Genomic DNA, 16,175 nt, shown 5'->3' with positions numbered 1-16,175 from the left:
TTTTACCAATGATAGGCCTCATACAAAGATATTATTTGCCACGTTTTCTGTTGTTAAACTTTACAATTGTAAAAAAAAAATGTATGCAGAGAAGTATATGATGAACAGTAAAGCCGCTTAAGCAATTTGTTTTTACAACTTTCCTTATATTCTTATTATTCAGGTATAATTAGAATTTGAAACAAACTTAAAAGTTTCCATTTTAGAAACAACTTTCTTCCTTTTTTGGGGTAACAGTTTTCCTTGGAAAAAAAAATTAAGTCATATTTTCTAAACAGTAAAGCATGAGGTTTTCTCTCATAACCAGCACAATTTGTTTGAACTCACATATGGTTACGCTTCACTTGTGCAAACGTGCTTAACACTTACTCAGCGTTGGAAGTGTGGTTCCAGTTTCTTACCAATAAAACTGATCATTGCTCACTGGTGATTTTTAAAATGGACACACTTCAGTTCAATTCATTTTGTTCTCTACTTACTGCAATGTGAATTTCAGCATTTTGTTCTCTTTACTCCTGAAAAGAAGGTGTTAATGTGCTGCTTTGGCGCCTGGCTCAGCTAACTAAATACAATCTATGTTTTAACAGTGGAATTGCCAAAGTTACAAAAATCAAATGGGTGTGTCAGTCTAGATATAGTTAAATAGGCCGTGTACTGGAGTACGTCATAGTGCAGGCAGAAATAAACTGGTCTTCCATGCAAGTCAGTGGTAGTCTTACTGCTGTCTTCACTGCAGTGGATTTAGCCTTTAATTTTAGAATATATGACCAGCTTAGGCTATGCTTGGAGAACGTTTGGGTCTTTTTTACTCTGGAGATGTTTGGTGAAACTGTCAGGCTAAATACGGCAAGGAGCAACTCATGCTGGCCTTGAGGGGATGCCTATAGAGAGAGACACAAGCTCGTCGATGTGCTTTCAGGCTGGCCAGGTGAGGCCGGTGCCAGTGAGATAGGCCTGTTGCCACATTGCCCTACCCAAACCTGATAACCTACCATCAGTTACAGTACATCTATGCAGCAATACAGGTCATGGAAGAAAAATCTCTCTCCCTCCAAAATTCTCCGTGAGTGGGTCACTTAGTTGCGATACATTTTAAACATGTGGGGAGCTGTGAAGGCTTTGTGTCTGCCTATCTCTGGCTGGCCAAATGGGAGACTCAAGCAGAGCTTTGGCTTGCTCTGTGCTGATCTCGGGAGACGAGTGTGTATGTGGCTGTCAGCTGTCATTCCTTGGTGAGCTGAGATTACACTTGTGCACGCTTTTTTGTCTCTGCAATTCAGGTCAGAACTGCACTAATGGGATAGGTCATGTACAGGAAAAAGTGGCAGTGAATACACTGAGACTTTTATGCTGACTCGGTAGCATCAAGGAGAGTGGATCATATAACTGGGTAAAAATCCTTCACGGTTGTATGGCTGCTCTGCGTAACGAGCAGCAGACAATATTTCTGACAGGGCACAGGATCTGGCCCATGATTTGCTGTGGTAACAGTTCAGCTGAAAAGTAATTTCAATATGTAAGGTAAGGACATCACATTCTCAGGAGTACATTTCTCTGAAAGGAAACAGATAATGTGAATTCTCTTCAGGTTGAACGTGAGGCTTATAACATTTGCGTCTGTGAGAGCACACCTAAAGGATTCTCAGGCCTTGCAGATCCTGAATCCAAATTTGAATGTTCCTATTGATTATAGTGAGTAGAGAAAGGGGAATTTGAATAAGTGAACTGAGAGATTTCACGGCCTTAGATATTTCTGCTACATCTTACAAAAACAATGATTGCAAGTGCTTGTTATTGTGCTCTTTCCAGAACAAGCTGGAGAGAGCTTGCAGTTGAATATCACCTTGAATTAAAAAATACATTAAAACATTGTGGGTTTTTTCTTCTATACCCTTCATGCCTCCTTTGATTTTATTCTGTTTTGTTTTTAAGATTACAAATAGTTTTGTTTGTTTTGATTGCAAAATTACAGAACAAAACTTTAATTATACAGTTTGTACAGAAAGCAATTAAGAGACTAAATGTTTTTCTCTTGCTAGCTTAATAGTTATGTCTTGTCTGGTGAAACACCAGTTGCAATGTGTATTTGTGTAGGAGGTTAAATCTGGTGTCAGTGCTTTGTAACTGACAATTACAATATATTCCTAGGCAGTTATAGTGTTGTTCAGAAAAAAGACTGTGCTGTAAAATTTCTCAGCATATTAGGGTGTATTTTAAATTTCCTAATATGCAAAATACCAGGTACTAGCATTTTGTATTAAAGTGGCTGAGAGCCCCTCAGGAAAACAGCAACAACTAGATCCATGACTGTTTATTATAAACGGATTAAAACATTTAAATTACTCCTATATAGCCTAACTGGAGTGAGGAAACCTCAGTTCATCCTGACTCAGGAGGCCAAATGTTCTGAAAGAATAAGCCAAAGTATGAGGTCGGGGTTGCTGGGACCCCTGCCATCTTCTTTCGGAGCCTTCACAGTTTTGCAGAAATGTAGTGGTTAAGATTGACTCCAGTTTCTCTGAGGGAAAACGTATCCTTTGCCACTGACACTTTTTTTTTGGTCTTGTTTATGTTGAGCATTCAGTGAGAAGGTTCAGAGTTGAAATGGAGGGTGAAAAAGGAGAAGAAAAAATTTACACCTCTGAGTGCTACTTGCATGAAAATAAAACATACCCCTGCTAGTAGGCATCTTTAGTACAGCAAGTTCTGACCTGATCTAACTGTTCTGGCATTAAAATGCGTAAGAGGATCCTATGCTCTTCCAAATTGGGAATTGTAATTCTGTGTCTTTTTTTATAGACCCTTTTTATATGGGCATCTCTCCTCTGTATGAACAATTGCTCGTGTTAAGCCTTCTTCCCCAACTCCTGGGTGGTAGTTAAGTAACTGGTGTGGGGCTAGGTCTGCAGAAGCAAGTATGCTGAGCATACTTAACTTTGGCTTGGCTTCCAGTATGGCAAAGGCATCCCTAAACTTTCTAGAGAATGCATGGGGAAATTGAAGAGGCTGAACAAAATTCACAGGAGCTAAATGAAAAGCGATAAAAAGTGACAGGAGGAAGCCTGAAGAGAGGGGTCTGTCTTTTATCCTTCACCTTCCTAGAGCTTTGATACCTACTTCTAGGCTGTAGAGAGGCACCTATGTCAGATGAGATCCATCAGATGGAACCGATGGATACATTTTCACCTTCCTTGAGATCTATTTTATTTCTATTGTAGTTAGTAGTCCTACTCATAATCTTGAGACAAAACTCTCTGTTAAGTTACTATGTGCCAAATTGTCCAGAGTCTAGGAATGTGGAGTAGTTGGAGTTACTATTGCTTAGGACTGAGAGAGAAACCTAGAGGTAGGAAGAACATTGCTGGGCATAGAGACTGCTTCTCCTCATACTGAATTGAAATTCCCATCCTGGAATATTTTACTAAGTTATGCCTCATGCTGAATTAACCTATATTGTACAAGGCTTGTTCAAGACTTTCAGCTTCCTGTAATGGCTAGGCTGAAGTCCCCAAAATTCATTTGTCATTTAAAGTGGGAACATGAACAGTTTTCCTAGAAACTAGGCAACAAACCAAGTCATACGCTATTCTTATCACCTACAGAGGAGAAATAGAATTAACTGAAGTATAATTGTTTTTCCTCTTAATGAGCAAATCTTGATATTTGTCATGTCAATGCTATTTTTTGGATGCATAGGCATTCCAAATTACAGTGGTTTCATATATAAGAGTAGCATAATTTAAGATGATGTAAATCAAATTAGTGCCTTTTGAACAGAGATTTTTTGACAGCAAATTAGAGACAATAGGGATATTTGTCTTTAATTCACTCTGGGAAGCAGCATTCATCTCAAGTTTGTCAGGCAAGGTCTGTTGATTCACGATTTCAAACAAATAATGGAAGGAGCAATTACGTCTCGCCACAATAAAACAAACATACATATATAGTAGGTACATGGTAATTTTGCTGGGAATTGCAGAACGGGCGAGATAAAATAGAAAGCAAAATAGGAAATAAAACATGGAAATCCTCAGAGCTGAAGCCAGGAATTCAGGAAGGAGTAAGCAAATATTGCTCACGTGAAAACATAATGTGTACCCAACCATATGAGTGATTAGCATCTACAGTCATATAAGGAATAGATGTCGCTGTAGAGCTTTTATTTGCAATTCTGATTATTTTTATTCCGTTGTGCCTTTATGGTGTTTGCCAAGGAGCAGAGATTAGGGGAAAATAAAGATGAGTTTTCCTCAGGAAGTGACTTCTTCTTTCTCTCGTGGAATTTTTTTTTTTTTTCCTGTTTTGAAACTGTATACAATAAAGGTCTGTGCATTGCTATTTGCGATTGAGGGGAAAAAAGATTAACGAGTCAGAAATAGTGGAAAGATTAAGACTGGTCTGGTTGGAGGTTGTGCAGACCTTTTAAAAGGACTGTGAGAAGGGAAATCCCAGCTTCGCTGAGGTCAATGACAAAATCACCACTGACTGCATTAGGATAAGCACCTCCCCGATGGGAGCAGAGAGTTAGGGAAAGGGAGACGAGAATCGGAGATCTTAGGTGTCCAGAGGGAATGCAAGAGCGTAAGAACACAGAAGTGACCTTCACAGGACCAGTGCTTGTTTTTAGTAAGAAATGATTAAGTAGGAAGCAGTTGAGTCACCACATGAATTTCTGTGTTTTCCAGACCGAGAATCCATAGTCAGAATATATTACTGTTTTTTTTTTAAGTGAATAGCGCTTAAAAAATTACTGAACAAATGAATACATCAAAAAACAAGCAAGAACGATTAAGCTTTTTAGTTCAGTTTTATTTTTTGTAATCCACATCCAGAAGACAGACAAAGATGAATCTAGATATGGCAAGGATAATTGTAAGGTATATTTTCTCCTGCCTTTTCCTCAAATTGATCTTCTTCAAAGAACAAAATAATTGTACAAAAGATATAAAATTGATAAAGCTTTTGGGAGGGACAATATTTATATTTCAGTCTTTAATTTTTTATCGATAGTTTCAGGTATCAGATGTCCCTGGGTGAGTGACAGGCCAGCTAGCTTATAATAACCTGGTAACATGTCAGAATCAGTGCTTTCACCAATCTTTTGGAGGTTTCCTATTAGAAATATTCCAAAATACATAAAACTAATGTGAAAGACTCAGGAAGCTCCTCACATTCCTTTTTTCAGGACTGTCAGGTACAGATTATCTAAGCCTACTGATTTAAGAATGTTTTGTCCTTGCAGTATGTCACTTGTTACCTTTAATTTTCAAAGCTGATGGTCTTACAAAAGAAACTTCTTTCCTGAAGGACATTCAGAACAGTTAATGAATTTCAGTTATGTTCCTCTTGCCTTTTACCAAATGGGAATATCAATAATATATGTGCAGACTAAGAATTTCTTTTGGTTAGTCAAGGCTCGTGGCTTGTTTCTGCTGTGGGTTTACACTATGCTACCATGTCATATTATTGAATACTTCCTCTTGGGGTCTAGTTTAAGATCAAGTACATTTTTATCTTTTCTCTAATTCTAATTTGTTCTTCTTTCTTTCTGAACCTATCCAAAATAGAGGGTTTCATGGAGAGTAGTTATGTTGCCTTGCAATTTAATTCTCATTGCATTATTTATTTATTTTTACCTGCTGTTTAAAAAAGCGCTGCCCTTTCCAATCAAAAATAGTTTTTGTATGATTTCTGCTCTGTGTGATATACAAGCAAGCTGAAAATGGTATACAATTCTTATTTACAGCAATAAAAGCCAATGGACGCTGGCATAGTTACTCAGTCAGTTGAAAAGCTAGGCATTTGTGTTTTCTTAAGAAATTCATTGGTTATTTTGTCTCAGAAATCATGGCATACAGTAGCACTAATTGTTTTCCTGTGATAGAAAAGCTACAGATAAATGGCTTCTTTATCAATTGTTAGAAGTTTTACTTGCTGGTGTTTGTTAATCCATATGCCAATTATCCCCTGGCATGTGGCCCTGGAAAAACAATTATAACTTAAGTATGCCAATTGTCCAAGCTCCTTAGCCATTTTACCTATGCTTGTGTAAATAAAAGGCTGTAGAGCGCATAAAAGTAGTTTAGGCAATTTCTGGATTAGATTATCATTTTGAAATCTCACTGTACTGTCTCAAATTAAAAAATCTTTCTCAATGAGTATCCTTGGTCATAAAAGGCAGGGTCAAAAAAACATAGAAACTTCTATGTGACGTTGTCTCTTAAAACAATCAGTAGCAAGCCTTAAGAACTTGTTCAAGTTTGTACAAATTTTCATTTTAATGATAGGTAAGATTACAAAGTGAACACTCTGGATATTTCAGAAAAATGTTCGGATCAGAGAACCTATCAAAAAAGGTTTTACCTAAATGCTATTCTTCCAAGCTGACTGTAGTAACTGACTAATATAAGTTATATTGCTCTTGTTCATAGGATGGCTGTTTTTTAAAGAAATTCTGACACCTCATATATAATGATAATGAACTAGTGAAAAGACCTAGTGCTTACTATGAAGATTGGATAACCATTCAAATCTAATATTAGTTGTTCATGCTGTATTAGACAGGAATATACAGGAAGATTTATGTTCACTATCTAACCGTTTCTTTAATACATATGCTTCTGTATGTGAATTACAACTTTAGAAGTACTTAACTCCTGTTTCTGAACCATGGGGGAATGCACGTGAAGTGGAAGAGTTGCTGTAAGGTGCCCTGCATGTATGCATAAAAAACTCTGAGATCAAGGTCCCCTTCTGTATCTCTTGGATTCAGGAATCAATAATCAAGCCACGGTGCTGTGTTAGTACCATAAGATGTTGACCATATCCCTTTGGTAATCCATTATGCAACCATTAGGTCACTGTGCAACCATTAGAATTGTTTTTTTGAACTCTGTAGAAGAAATGTAGATATTTGGCTATCCAGATGTATAAGCTATGCGTGTCTAAACCAGACCTTGCATAATTTATAAACATATCATTATGGAACAGATGATTTTTTTTTTTTGAATGAAAGATTTAAAATCATTTTCTTCTGGGGAGAGGAAGGAGATGGCAATGCAGAGTCATGGATCTGTGACAAAATGTGGTTCCAGCTGTTCTAGGATGTGAACTAAGTAAAAGTGATGGTTTTAGACAACCAGTTGCTAGAAAATGAACTCATGACTTTTAAAAATATTAAAAGGAAATACTGGGAGAACATTTATCTGTTTTATTGCTGTGGAACTAACGGCAGGCTTCATCCTAGAAGTTCGTCTTCCTCCAAGTATATTTTAACATCACATGGGAGTTTTTCATTTTTCTAGTCACCATTCCTTCCATTCTATTTGTCCTTAGCAAATTAACTAACAAAAGATGAGGAAAATCCGAATGCATGCATCCAAAGCACTGTGGGTATCTTAGCATGTTTATCTGTGGTTTTCCTACCTGTCAAGCTTCTCTGGGGGTGGACATCCGTTGCTTTCTGCTTTGGATATTTTTCTAAAAGTAATTGCATTTTAAATATGGCATGGACTTTTCCACTATTGTAGAGCAAAATCTAAGCTCAATACGTACAAACAGCCTGAGAAATGAGTGTTGTCTTACTATGCTGACATGGGTTTAGATTACTGATAATTTCTTTTGCTTTGTTATAGCGCCCAAGAAAAGATTCTCCTTTAGTCAGCCTTTGTGGATTCTCTGATAAAGCGTGAGCTTATGCTACATGCTTTTCCAGTTAGTGCACAGGTAATAGTATGACCTTTAATGTCTCATTAGTTTCCTGTTTTCAAGGAACTTATAAGTACTGTGTTTCTGGAAAAGTTGATTAAATTGGCTAATACTTTCAAAAGTATTTGACAGGTAGGCATTTAGTGCAACTGCGTACGTCTTTCACAACAAATGGACTTAAAATTAAAATCCTCAGTACAAACTTTGGAAAAGCTACAGGAGACTAGAAAATACTGGGAATATGTTGGTTCCTCTCAATGCAGTTATTTTCTTATAGTAAGATTTTTCAGAATGAAATAGTTTCATTATACTGTATTAAACATATTACTAGGTCAGAAATCCTGCAAAAAAAAAAAAATCAACACACAGGAAACTTCATTGACGTAAATATTAGTCAGTTTAACAGAACTGTGTAGGTGCAGTTATGTTATAAACTTGTGAAGCTTGTCTTTTAAAAATATATTGATGTACTGGAGGTAATCTAGAACTGAGCTAATCAGGGAACTTTTGTCCATTAGAATATCTAGGAAAATGTATTAAATATTTTTAATGAATTTGGGTGAAAATTCCCTCTTGCAGAGTTTTTTTTATTAATTTATACGGCTGCTGATATCTATCAAGTGAATTTCTTTTGGAGAATAGTATTTGCATAACAGGTTTAAGAAATATTTTTGGGAGCATATGAAAATGTGATATTTTCATTAGTCTTTAAACTCATTTAAATACATTAAAATAAATCATTTTCAAAAGGAGTTTAGTTTTGGGGATGTTTCTTTCTTCTTTCTTGTTCCCTCTTCACTAGAGGTAAAAAGAAAGAAATAGTAAATAAATAAATAATACAAAAAGAAAAATTCACCACAATTTATCTTGTTGTTTGTCTAAGTAAAAATATTAGGTATTTGTTCTAGCCTAGGTGACAGAACATTTCTAATGTGAGAAAGGAGCTCTGTACTCTGAAGTAGGAAGACTTTAGCTTCCTTAATCCAACAGGAATGCAAAACATAGTCTGTTATGAAAAACTGATAAATGCTGGAATAAACTGGAATAATTGCTCGGAGGGAGAGCCAAGCAACCTCTTGCTGCAGTGAATAATAACTGAATTGAGGCCTTCTGATAGACTTGGCTCTTCAGTTTCCATTACAGCTGAAATGGATTCCATCCTCTTCTCTGCAGTCTAATGGAATTTCAGTAGAACACATTGGCAGGCTGTGCTTTTTATATTAGAGCACTAAATTCTGGTTCTCAGTCCCTCTTCTGAGCTTGTATTCTGTTTACATCTTTACTCCGCTCCCAGTTGCGTTTCCACACTCTTATTCCTGAGGAGAGGTATGACCTCCATTTTAGAGCTGTAAAGACTAGAATAAAGAATAGCAATGATCCTTTAACTTTTCTTTACATGTAGGAACCAACTTTAAAGTAGGAGAATACTATAGGAAGCAGATAAGAAATAGTTTTCGTCCAGTGGGGAAGGATCTGCAGATTCAGCCTCTAGACCTGCTGTAAGTGGATACAAATCTCCACTTACTTCACAGCCATGTTGAGCCCAGGCGTGAGCTTGATCCTTCCTCCCTTGTGGTTCATAGCAACCTCCCTTCACTGTCTGAACTTCCACACTTGTCATCAATTATTACTCCTTACTCCTTATTAATTGTAACCACAGAGCAGCGTTTGAGAGACCAGTCATTACCCAGACTGGAAAAACTTCATATTTATAGTTTGTCCAGCAATACAGCTAAGTGATGACATTGTTGTCATGTGACACTGGTAAAAGTTATATGACTGTCCTCAGTGATAACAATAAGTAACAACCTCTTTGTAGGAGCATGTATTGTACCAGATGGGAAATTTTGGATTTCCTCTTAAAAACAGTAATGTAACCTTCAGGTATTTCTAAAGGAGTTTTGCTAGGCATTGGATGGTTATTAGAGACATTAAGATCATAGAAAACAGTCATGGGCAAGACATACATTTTCATTTCTTTTTGGCAGCAAGCGAATTAATAGGTCTCTCTGACTGTGTGTTTTTCTCCAGTCTATCACAGAATTTATTTATTAAAATACTGTGGGGAAAATTTTGGATATATTTTTGTGGTATGCTAGAGAAAAGTCCCAAGATTTTCCTTTGCCATCCCATTTCAGGACCTTGGGCAGGATTTAACGTTTGGTTTTGCTAGCACTTCGTTTATAGCTTTAGGGGTGGTGGTGTTGGTTGTGCATCTGCTGTTACGCAGATGTAATGTCTTAGCCAGTCACATTTTGCATGCTATTTCTACACATGCACTTCTCAGTGCATTAAGTATACCTAGCCATAAAAATTAATGTCTGGATGTTCTGCACATATTTTGTCAGTCAAAGAAATTGAAGTGAATGGAGAGAATAAATATACTAGTTATAGTACATGCCTGCCATCACCTGTCCTAGTTAGATTGTGGCTTGGGTCAAATGGTTTCCAAGTTTTCCATATCTCAGTAATACTCTTTTGGGGGGCTGGTGTCCAGTTGGTCCCAGAATTGTGAGTGCTGAAACACTCACAGTGCAAACAAAAGGCTGATGCCAATGCATAGGCAATACTCATAAATAAACCCAATGTTGAGTTGAAAAGCCAAGTTTTTGGTGACAGTATTGCTTCTCAGAAGATGTTTAATCTTAATTTGGAGTCTTGTTTTGAAAGTCTAATAATATCAAACACATCTTGGATATTTATGTTCCAAAATGAATCTTAATGTCCTTATTAATGTCTATACTTACCAGATAGAAAGGCTATCTATACTTACCACTATATTTAAGCATTCTGCTAGCATGTAATGTCAGTTTTGCTTCTGCAGAAGTGGAAATATCTTACAAATTTGGAATGTTTTTTTGTGTCCTGTGTTCAATATCTGAAGTTTCGATTAGACCTTCTATACAGTACATTAATAATAGATTAAACTACCCTACAGCTAGAAGGAATCATTATCCTTATCCACTGTAACATAACGTAGGTACAGTATGACTAAGAAAAGAAATTTACCTCATCGTTTAGTTCCTACATAGCTATGGATTTCTGGCACATTTTGATATGCCCAATTATACTGAAATGAGAGCTTTAGAATAAAATAACATTGCAGTTTAAATACCAGAAAGGAAGGCATAATATTAGAAATGTCGCATATTATTCAGTATTTAAATCAACCCTCTCAATTTTTTCGGCATTGTCTGTCTTCTCCCTGACTCTCCGTACTGGATGTCTAAAGCTGATAAATGCAAAGAACCCATGAACCCTTTTCCATCTGAAGCAGGCTGTTCTGTTACTGACAGTGGTTTTGCCTTTTCCATGAATACTTTTTAAAGCACAGCTTTTTTTATCTTTCTGATCAGCAGATAGCTGAAGAAGGAAATATTCTAGACTTTGAAAGAAACATCTGTTATAACATAAGAACAAACCTTTGAACCACTCTAGTACCTTTATTATAAACTTTTGATAATTTTGCTTCAGGGTTTTAAACCTATGACTTTCAAAACATTTTTGTTACTAAAATTCATTAAACAAATGTCATTCAACTCTTGCTTTTGGGCAATTCTTTCTGAAGGAAAAACTTGCAGCAGAACTTTCCTGCAAAGCTCAGAAAGTTGTTCTCTGTTAATCTTTATCAAGAATTTTAGAAACGGATGAAGTAACCCTGCTTGTGAGAAGGAAGGGAGATTTTCTATTTCTGTGCAGTCTCTCTTCCTCCCTTTACTTTTTGTTGTTTAAAAATGACAGTAAATAGATTTTTCAATGAAAAGTACTTATCAATCCTTTGTTCTTCTAAACAAGTAATTTCACAGAGTTATATTTAAAAATAACCACCATAATAGCTCACAACTTCTAAGGCCCAAAAGGTATTTGTTTCTTTTCAAATTGTTTCCAGTTGCATCTAACAGCTGTTAAAAAATCACAATAGTTTTATTGAACGGAAATAACTTGCAGCTCAGGGATTCCAAGAGCTAAAGAGATTCAATGAACTTTTTAGCCCAGAGCTTTACTTTAGACTCTTAAACACGGCCAAGTATTTACCAAGGACACCTATCACTGTCTCCTATCAGGCACTTGGGAGTAGTCAGTACACTTGAATGGAACAGGCTGTAACAAGCCAAGGTGCTGATACATGTTTCAGATTCATTTTAAGGTCAGGTTCAGTGACAATGAATAGTTGAGATTTAGGCCGTCTTAGTAGAATAACTTCTAGTCCTGAAGAGGATTTCATTTTTGACTTTTTTTTTTTTGTGATTGCAAATCACAATTTGAGATTTTCCCCTTCAGGAATGGCAAATATGTTGCTATTTGAGAATAATTTAATAGGTGCAGGCTGTTACTGTCAGATTTCAGCCCCCTTAAACTGTGAGGAAAAACGTAAGCCTCTGTTTTTGACTCTCTCAGAAAACAAATCCTACAGAGCCTGCCACTGATATCTCTCAGAATGTTATGGATTTCCATGCTTCTGTTTTGTCCCTTTTCTGGAGGATTCAGAATCCTAATGTGGGAAAGCAAAGGCTGTAACATTTATTATGTCAGCAACCTCCGACTGAATTATCAGGCAGAGCAGATAGAAGTGGTCCTTACTTCGGAGTCCCTCTGAGCAGAAGTAGAGCCAGGTTCAAAAATTCCTATTTCTCCTGAAAGGGCATCAGTTTCTGTTATCACCTATGATAATTATGTTTATCAAATATACTGAGGCAGAAAGCTTCAAAGTGAGACTGGAGCTGTAAGAAGTAGGAAAGTTCCAGGTAACATCTGGACCTTATTTACATAGAAATGTAATATTGTGAAGAGGGAGACTTCAAAAGTAATCTGTTACATAGGAAGAGGCTGAAATTCTTGAAAGGAAAAAAGGAAGTACCATATACTGAGCCAGCCAACTTTACCCCTCTCCCTTGGCTATTTCCTCTGATACTGCACACTCATTCTGTAGAGCAAACATATTCTTCTGCAAGTGTTATGTGTTCAAGATATTCAGTAGAGTTGCTTCAGGGTCTATGGAAATAATTATACTTTCTGACCTCAGCCGTGCCGGGCACAGCATGTTCTACCCTCCCAGTAGACTCAGCACCTTGCAATATCAGGCTCTTTAATGATATGCCTTTATATCTTGGCATAACATATCACTAAATGTAACCATCCTGTGGTACATTGGACGTCACAGTTGTCAGCCAGTCAGCACGCTCTGACCACAAGGACTAAATAGTGGCTAGTTGAAAATTTCTGCTTTAAAACCACACAGTTCCTACCGCTTCAGCCAAAAGACAATTTCAGTAACATTTAGTATGAGAGCTCCTTGGTACTTTGTGCTTGAGAGTGCATCTCATTTTGCTTTTGAGCTGATCGAATAAAGGCCATATGACAAAAAAATTCTGCTTTTACAGACCAGCTCTTACTCTTTCAGTGGGCTACCTTTTTAACGCTTCAGTATACTACTTCCAGTAACTATGATCACTACTTGTACTCAAAGAAACGTAATTGTATTTAAACCAATTAAGAGCAGTGCAATTGCCATATTCTCCTCCTTGAATTAGTAATTTCAAAATTATAGCAATTTTTTCCTAAGGAAAATTTTAACTCATATTAAATATGAGTTAAATAAATTACATATTTAATTATTTCCAAACATCATTCCTTCTTAAAATAAAATCTTAAAAAACAAAAAACCCTTAAGATTTATAAAATGTCAAATGGCTCTAGCTGCTAGCTGTTACTAACGGTTACATGTCTTTCTATGCGCTAATAAGTATTATTGCCATGTCATTTAGTGGATCTTCTAATTCAGCTAGGGTCGATCACATACCTTTCTGGATTTTATTTATTTGTTGTAAAAACAGCTTATACTAAATTTGACTAGAGAAACTTAAAAATTCATGATGATCAATTTGCTTGACTGTTAACAACACTGAAGTCTTTAAAATGTTCCTATATGTTTGAAATTTTTAGGCAGAGCTCCACTGAATATTTGCTTAGAGCCATTCATGCTGCTTCTCTGCAGAGTGCACACGCTCACTATTTGAGACAAACTTCTGCTTGTTTTGTAGCTGCTTCTGTTCCCAAGTAAATATTTATACTGGCAGTTACCCCATTTGTTTACCAGTCATTCACAGATTGGACTGCATTTGGAGAATTAATTGCCTTACATAAAGATGCTGTTTATTCTTTGACAGCATGTTTCTGCATTGCCCCTCTAGATGGCATTTCTAAAAACAATTCCAGATGGAAACATGCAAGATATTTCTGTATTCCCCAATAGCTTTAAAAACAGATGCCTCTGCATGATTCACAGGGATCTCTATGTGCGTCTGAGCTGGCCTGGACTATAAACACTTTATAAATAAAGTATGCTAAAACAGTAGATACTTTTTTTGATTGTCTTATTTCTGGATTTTTTTGTTGTTTTTGTTCTCAGAGATGTTAAAATAAGGCTTATCTAGAATTAGATGTTTTTTAGATTAGAATATTTTATGGGGCTTCCTAGTTCTTTTTTTTTTTTTTTTTTAGTGCTTTCAAGTTGTTATCAGAAGATGTTCATGAATCAATCCTCAGCTGGCAAGCTATAGCTCTCAATTTATTTTGCCTGAAGATTTGACTCTGTGCTTTAAGGTAAAACATCCCTTAGACATAGAAGCATGACTTGTTCAAACCTGCAGGCACCATGGCTTGGAAATGAAAGTTTTCTCATGGGGTAGAGCAATGGAGAAATACTCCGGCCGTTACTGTAGCTTACGGGCTACAGGAGATTGAATCCGATTTCTACCGGCTTCCCTGAGCTCTGAACTACTAGATACAAAACACCTTTTTTGCAAATGGTTGTGTCCTGAGCATGCAAATGAGAAGTAGACCCTCTGTGGCTTATCTTTTGGTGGATCTCAGTAGAATTATTTTGACGTGTATCCTGCCTAGCTTCTAAACATGCTGTAAAATCTCTGGCTTTCTCAAGTACAGTGATCATCAGTTATAACGTTATCATTGGTTAATGATTTCTTTAAATTTCCTGTTAAAAGGGTAATCAGAGAGTCAGTTTTGGCATCTAAGCTAATAACTTTTGCCTGTAAGGAATTCTTTAGCTTGATATCCAGTTCCTGTCAAGGTAATAACATCAGCCCTGTTCTTTCGTTCCTGACATGCTAGATAACCTTTGTGTGTTTTTTTTCCCCCTAAACAGTTCCTTACCAAAAGTGACTGTTACTTATCAAAATATTTTATGCCTCTTAAATACGATTACAGTGGCCAAGAACTAAATATCTCTGAGCTTTTAATGGACAGTGACATAAAACATGGATTATTTTCCTCAGTGGAAGGTAACCAGCCTAACTACAATATTGCCCAAACGATCAAAACATACAGAGCTGTAAACTGTTGGCAGTGGTTAACTTCTCTGCTGGAATAAAGCAAATTTGAAAGGGCATATGTTATAAAATGAAACAAACTCCTCCTGGCTTTAGCAGCCCTGTAGTTACAGATGTGTGAACGCTTACCAAAGTGATCCCAGCTATGAAATACTGAGTTAAAATTCATAGCGGGGCTTGAGTCAACCTTGAATTGCGGCATTTTATGAAACTGTGAGGTAAAATATGGTCTGTGCGTTTCAAATGAACGGAATGAAAGAGCAGCAGAATGACATGTTATGAGAAGGGGATGAACACTCCTGTATTGCTTTGATAGTACTAATACTGCAATCATGGAAGTTTTGTCTTTTGATTTGGCTGAGGCTAAGGGATCCTTAACCAACTAGCTAGAGGTTATGGTGCAGGAACTTGTTCCTCCAGTAGAACTTTTCAGCGTAGGGACCTTTTGTTGTATGAGAGCAGGAAGACCTAAGCTAATTCCAGTTTAATATTAGTTCTTCCAAAATAATACATTTGTAAGGAGAGATCAGGGATCTGTATATGAGACCTGATTCCTTTGAGGGAAATGTGGGTAATGTTTAAGAGACCTCAAGACTAAGAAACAAACTGCAATCAAAAACAGCAAGAGGTAAAGGGAGGATATTCTTCAGAGATCTACTTTCTTGGGTATCTTTGGATTTACCAATGAGGGAATAAAACTTTTGGGAAAGCAGATCTTAGGTTGCAGAACTTGATAGCGTTCGGTTATGAAGCGTTTCCTTATTCTCTGCTGTGAGGGCTGATTTACACTAAATCATCAGGCAATATTTTATGACATAGTCCTTTTACTTTTGCTCCTGATTGATTTCTAGACTTTGTAAAGATATTTAGCTATATTATCTAAATCTTTTTCTTAAAAAAAAAAATCTGGTAAAATGGCCAAATAATTTACTAAGGATGTGGGGAACAGTCTTAACTGTTCAAAGACTTTAATTAAGCTTGCCATTTGAGTCCTGAGCACTTTCCACTTCTGTGGATATTTGTATTTGCAAATGCAAAATTCCAGAATTCTAGGGATGGTATAATTTTGCTTGCTGAAGTATGATTTTGTCTGAATGGTTATTTTATTTCAAGCATGTG

Source organism: Struthio camelus, chromosome 3 (assembly GCF_040807025.1).
Source record: "Struthio camelus isolate bStrCam1 chromosome 3, bStrCam1.hap1, whole genome shotgun sequence".
NCBI classification, from domain to species: domain Eukaryota; kingdom Metazoa; phylum Chordata; class Aves; order Struthioniformes; family Struthionidae; genus Struthio; species Struthio camelus.
This window is presented reverse-complemented; position numbering follows the sequence as displayed.